The sequence below is a fragment of the Carcharodon carcharias genome, chromosome 6, assembly GCF_017639515.1.
Source record: "Carcharodon carcharias isolate sCarCar2 chromosome 6, sCarCar2.pri, whole genome shotgun sequence".
Lineage (NCBI taxonomy): Eukaryota > Metazoa > Chordata > Chondrichthyes > Lamniformes > Lamnidae > Carcharodon > Carcharodon carcharias.
In genome coordinates this window covers 181,257,840-181,264,002 of record NC_054472.1, presented here as the reverse complement: position 1 = coordinate 181,264,002, position 6,163 = coordinate 181,257,840, and positions in this window count along the sequence as shown.

Sequence of the window (6,163 nt, the reverse complement as noted above, 5' to 3'; positions counted from 1 at the left end):
GCCAGTGTGAAATGGCGGGCGGGGGCCGATTGCGGGCGGCTGGCTTGTTTCCCGACTGGTCGTGGGCCTGCCGATCGCGCCTGTCCACCCCGCCCACCCGACAAGGGTACAATTCAGGCCATAGTCCTGTTTGTTTACAGCTCATCATTAACAAAATGGCTTGCGAGTTTCACAATTTCAGGCCCTGGTCTGGAGCTGGCATGGCCGAAGTCATATGATGTGTCGCCAGCCATCTTAAAAATGATTCTGTCCATTAAAAAAAATGCTTTCAAATTTGTAATGCCTTCATACCTGCACTGGGCATGACAAAAGTAATTCATTGGCTATCGAGTGTCTTGAGATATTGTGAATGGTGCTATATAAATGCAAACTCTTTCTTTACCTTTAAGTGCAAATCTCTCCATGTCTTTACCTTCGTAATGTCCTTCAGCTGCAGCCCCAACACCACCTGATGTCCACTCCTCACTATGTCGGCTGCCAATATTTCAGCCACTACGCCCATGCCTTCTGGAACTTTCCTCCCTCAAACCTTTGTCTTGCAACCACTCTCCCTGCTTTGTAAATCGTCCTGAAGATCTTTCTCATCAACCATGTGTTTGTCCTCCCATCTCACCCCTCTCTTTCCTTTTTCCCTGATGTCTACCACACTGCTGTCTGCCTTGCAAAGGAACAGCAGAAGAGAAGCCCACTGAGCCTTATCCACCATTCAATTGGATTGTGGTTGACCTCAGCCTCAACTCAATTCACTTACCTTTCATCCAGATCCCTTGATAATCACGCGTAACATCAAATTTATCAATCTCAGTCCTGAAATTGATTTAACTTGGCATCTAGGCCCTTTTGGGGAAGAAAGTTCTAGATTTCCATTACCCTTTGTTGTAAAAATGTGCTTCCTGATTTCACTCCTAAAACGTCGTGCTCTTACTTTGATAATTCCCTCTTGTCCTGGATTTCTCACGCCAGAGGGAATAGTTTCTCTGTATCAAGCTGACTGAGTTGGCCGGGCGCGGTTCGGAATATTGCCAGCAGCGTGGGTTCGATTCCCGTTCCTTCTGAGGTGGACGTGGGCCCTGCCTCCTCGAGTTGCCCCTGAGAGCGGAAAGCAATGGTAAAGCAGGATTGACAAAAAAAAAAGCTACCAAGAAAATGGCTCAGGGTGAAGCATCAATGAGCCAAGGGCCTGTCTTTGGGAAGACCAGTCATGAATGAATGAATTGGAGGCTGTACAGAGAAAGTTCGCTATGCATACTAGAAATGTAGAGTAACCTGTGCCCCAGGAAGAGTGAAGAAACTAAGGAAATCAACATCAGCGGAGAAAAGTACTGGGAAACTTAAGGGACTACAATTTGACTGATCCGCAGGACCTGATGGTACACATCCCAGGAAGAGATTTCTCCCTGAAGAAGATAGCTGCAGAGAGAGTGGATGCTCTGACTATGATTTTGCAAAAATCCCTAGATTCTGGAATGTTCCCAGCAGATTAGAAGTTAGCAGATTGGAAGTTATTCCAGAAAGGGGGGGAGAGAGAACACAGGGAACTACAGGCCCTTTAGCCTAACATCACTTGCGGGGAAGTTCTGGAATTTATTATAAAGGAAGTCTTAACAATGCACTTAGAAAAGCATAGAACAATCAGACAATGTCTATATGGTTTAAGAAAGGGAAATCATGTTGGATAAATTTATTAGAGTATTTTGAGGATGTAACTAGTAGAGTAGATCAAGGGGAACCAGTAGATGTAGTATACCTGGATTCCCAAAAGGCATTTGATAAGGTGCCACACAAACGGTTAATAAGCAAGATAAAGGGCTCATGCAGGTGGGGGGTGATATATTAGCATGGATAGAAGGTCTGTTAACATACAGGAAGCAAAGAGTAGGAATAAATGGGGCATTCTCAAGTTGGCAGGCTGTGATTGGTAGAGTGCCACATGGATCAGTGATGGAACCTCAGTTATTTACAAGCTATATTAATGACTTAGACAAAGATAGGATTATGTAACTAAGTTTGCAAAGCTCGGTGGAAATATAAGTTGTGAGGAAGACACAGAGACTGCAAAGAGATATTAAGTGAATGCAGGGATGAGGGATTTTCCCATGATGAGAGGCTGAGTAAATTAGGCCAATATTCTCTGGAGTTTAGACAAATGAGAGGTGAACTCATTGAAACATGCAAGATCCTGAGGGGGCTTGACAGAGTAGACACTGAGCACTTGTTTCCCCCGTTTGGGGAATCTAAAACATGGGGTGCGCAGTCTCAGCATAAGGGGCTGATCATTTAGGACTGAGATAAGGATAAGTTACTTCACTCAAAGTGTTGTGAATCTTTGGAATTCTCTACCCCAGGGTGTGGTAGATGTTCCATCTTTGAATAAACTTAAGGCTGGGTTAGACAAATTTTTGTTCTTTCAGGGAATCAAGGGTTATGGGAGCGGGCGAACAAGTATAGTTGAAACCCAAGGTCAGCCATGATGGTAATGAATGGTGAAGCAGGCTCAATGAGCCGTGTGGCCTACTCCTGCTCCAATCGCTTGTGTTCTTGAGATTCCTGGGATAAAAGGGTTGTCTTATGAGGAATGGTTGAGCAGGTTGGGCCTATAATCATTGGTGTTTAGGAGACTGAAAGGTGATCTTATTGAAACATATAAGATTCTGAGGGGGTTTGACAGAGGAGACACTGAGAGGATGTTCCCCCTCATGGGGAAATCTAGAACTAAGGGGATACAGTTTTAAAGTAAGTGGCCTCCCATTTAAGACGGAGTTGTGGAAGAATTTTTTTCTCTCAGAGATTTGTTAGTCTTTGGAATTCTCTACCTCAGAGAGCAGTGGAGGCTGAGTTATAGGTTTTGGATCTACAAGGGAGTTAAGGGTTATGGGGGACAGGCAAGAAAGGCCACACTCAGATCCGCCACAATCTTATTGAATGGTGGGGCAGGCCTGAGGGTAGAATGGTCTACCCCTGCTCCTATTATTTATGTACTTACATTCCAGGCACCAAACCTTTTAACCAATGAAACTCAGTGTTTCAACTCTGAGGACTAGAACCAGTAAATGACACATCCATAAACAAAGAGGCGAATTGAAAGCATGAAAAATGGAGGTGACAGAGTCCCCCGTCTGATCATTACAGTGACCAGGTGTGTGTTTATAATAAGGAGGAGGGAGTGGATCTTCGATCAAAAATACCCTGGGAGTCTGTGGCCCTGAATCATAAAATCTACATCATCTGACATCCCATGTCATGGGCTGCTGGTTTAATGAAGACACCCACACCATTAAACAAACGGACTGCCCTCAAGACTGCCTATGAAAACATTTTACAAATCACTCTCCTTTAACTTATCTAAATAATTCGCTGTGAAGGATTTAAGACAGTAATACAATCCTAACTGTAAGAAGAGCCCAACATTCAATATCAAGTTTCATAGCATCATCTAGACCTTTGGCTTAATTTAGTGTCTTGTGTTTAATTCTCAGTCAATGATGTCCTTAGCCTACAACAACTGGACTCTGAGTCCAGGGGAGAACAGTTTAACCACAAAGCTGGTGTTGCAAGTGCCCACGCTTTATTCAGGAGCCATTTGCATTTGGCCAAGTTCCTTGCTGGAATGAATAACTCGACTATAGTAAACAGCTTTGAAATTCTACTTCTACACGCTGATGAGAGAATGACAGAACTACGCAGAATTAACAGAACAGAGACAGTCCATTCGGCCCAACATCTCCGCCAGAACAGGCTGCCTCCCTACTTCACTGAGTCATTAGAGTCAATACGGCACAGAAGGAGGCCATTCTGCCCATTGAGTCCATGATTCAGCTGTGGGTCAGTCGCTAGCACTCTTAACTTAGAGTCAGGCAATTTCTGTGTTCAAGTCCCACTTGAGCACACAATCAAGGCTGATGCTCCAGTGCAGTGCGGAGGGGGCTCTGCGCTGCTGGAGGTGCTGTCTTTTGGGTGAGATGTTAAACTGATGCCCCCTGTCTGCCCTCTTAGGTGGAGGTAAAAGATCCCATGGCATGAATTGAAAGAAGAACAGAGGAGTTCTACCCGGTGTCCTGGGTAATATTTATCCTTCAATGAACACCACACAAACAGGTTATCTGGTCATTGCAGTTAATGGGAGCTTGCCGTGTGAAAATTGGTTGCTGTGTTTCCCAGAACAGTGACTGCAATTAAAAAGCATTTCATTGCCTTTGGTAGGTCTGGTGATCACAGAAAGACTTATAAATGCAGGTCTGTCTTTGTTTTAAACAGTACAAATCTTTGCACACAGTTTAGTCTTCCCTTGAGATGCATCTATGCTCTACACCTCAGATACCCTTTGTCATTGTGACCTCCATGTTCTCATGACCCTCTAAAGGGGTTCCAACTAAATTCCCTTATGGATTTCTCTGTGGTGATCTTGCACTTAAGGCCCCTAGTTTCGGACTCCTAAATTTTTTAAAGTGCCCTTGGGGGCAAGAATTTGTTACCTGTCACCCAGCATTGCTTTCGTCAATGATATCGCTGCGGAGACCCACCCGCACCCCCCCCTCCCCTTGAGCTGCGCAGGTAGGAGCCTGTGATGTTGCCTGGCGGCCCCCACCCCAGAATCACGTATGAACTTGGCTTGTATTCCCTTGAGCTTAGAAGTTTGGAAGGTGATTGGATCAATGTATTTAAAATCATTGTGGGATTTCCTCCCCCTGTTTTAGAGTAGGATGCAAGAGCTCCCTCTTAGCTGGTAGACTGTGAGCGCCCTCTACTGGTTAACAAATTGTTTTTCTATAGTGGGGCAGGATCCATGAATTCTGCTTGAGAAATGAATTGACTGTGGATGCTGACCATCAATAACATTGATTTAATGCTCCTCTGTTCTAATATTGAAAGCCGGTGAGGTGAATGTGCATAAGTCAACTGTAACTTTATAAGGCTGACTTTAGAAGCCTGGTACATAAATGATTAGATTCGGAGGCATCATGCAATGCTCTGTCTGTCTTTCTCCTAATACACCACAAGTGTTTTGTGGCATTCTAGCATTCAAACAGGTACAACCACAAAACTCTGCGGCGCTTACCAGATACGATATTTCTTTGCAGAGCAAAAGTATGTTTTTTGGCAAAAAAAAAAATCCAAATCAATATTGTTGAAGTAGTGCAGGTTTTAAAAAGCATGGTGGGAGTTGCTAGAAGAGTGAACTGCTCAGACAATGTACATTAATATACTCAAACATGCAAATTAGGAGCAGGAGTATGGCATTCAGCTGCTTGAGCCTGCTCCGCCATTCAATACGATCATGGCTGATCCGATTGTGGCCTTAACTCCACATTCCGCCTACCCCAAGTGACCTTGGACTCTCTTGTTAGTCAAGAATCTATCTACCTCTGTCATAAAAATATTCATTGACCCTGCGTCCATTGCTCCTCAGGGAAGAGAGTTCCAAAGATTCACAGTCCTGTGGGAGAGAAAAATTTCTTCTCGTCTCCCGTCTTAAATGGGAGACCCCGTATTGGACATGCGAGTTACTCAGACAGAGTAGGTTGATGAGGAGCAGAAAAAAATCCCTCACGCGGTGCTACTCATCCTGGTGTGGTTGGGGCTGGGGTGCTGCAGGGTGGCATGTGGAGTGAAATTTCCAATGCTTTTTATGCCCAGGGATATGTGTAATCAGAGCAAAAACCAAATGCCCAGCATAAAAGAGCAAGGAAACTCAGGGAGAAGGGAGTGCAGTCTGCATGTAGACACACCACGCCCAAATTTCCTCCCTCTTTCATGACTACAATTGCTCCCTGCCCCCCCAAATACATCTCACCTCATTATAATGACTGCGCCCCTGGGGTAAAGGGTGTGAATTTCCTGCTGGTTCATTAGGAGCAGCGAAGAATTATTATTTATCTGTCTGCTTTGCTCTGCACTTTGTTTCTTTAATTGCATTAAAAGTTGAAAGGATTCTGTGGTTTACGTCCATAAACTTGATGTCCTGGGTTTCCAGACCAGCAGTTTGGGGGGGGGGGGGGGAGTTCTCACCATTGACCTCATTGTCAGCTGCCCAAAGGGTTTTCAAAGGCTTCCGAGTGGAGACTTGCTCAGATCCAGTGTCTAGTCCAATGCAGCACCCTCTATGGGGAATCCCTGGCATCTCTGAGCAGGGGGTCCTCCTCAGCCAATCAGACTGAAGAATCCT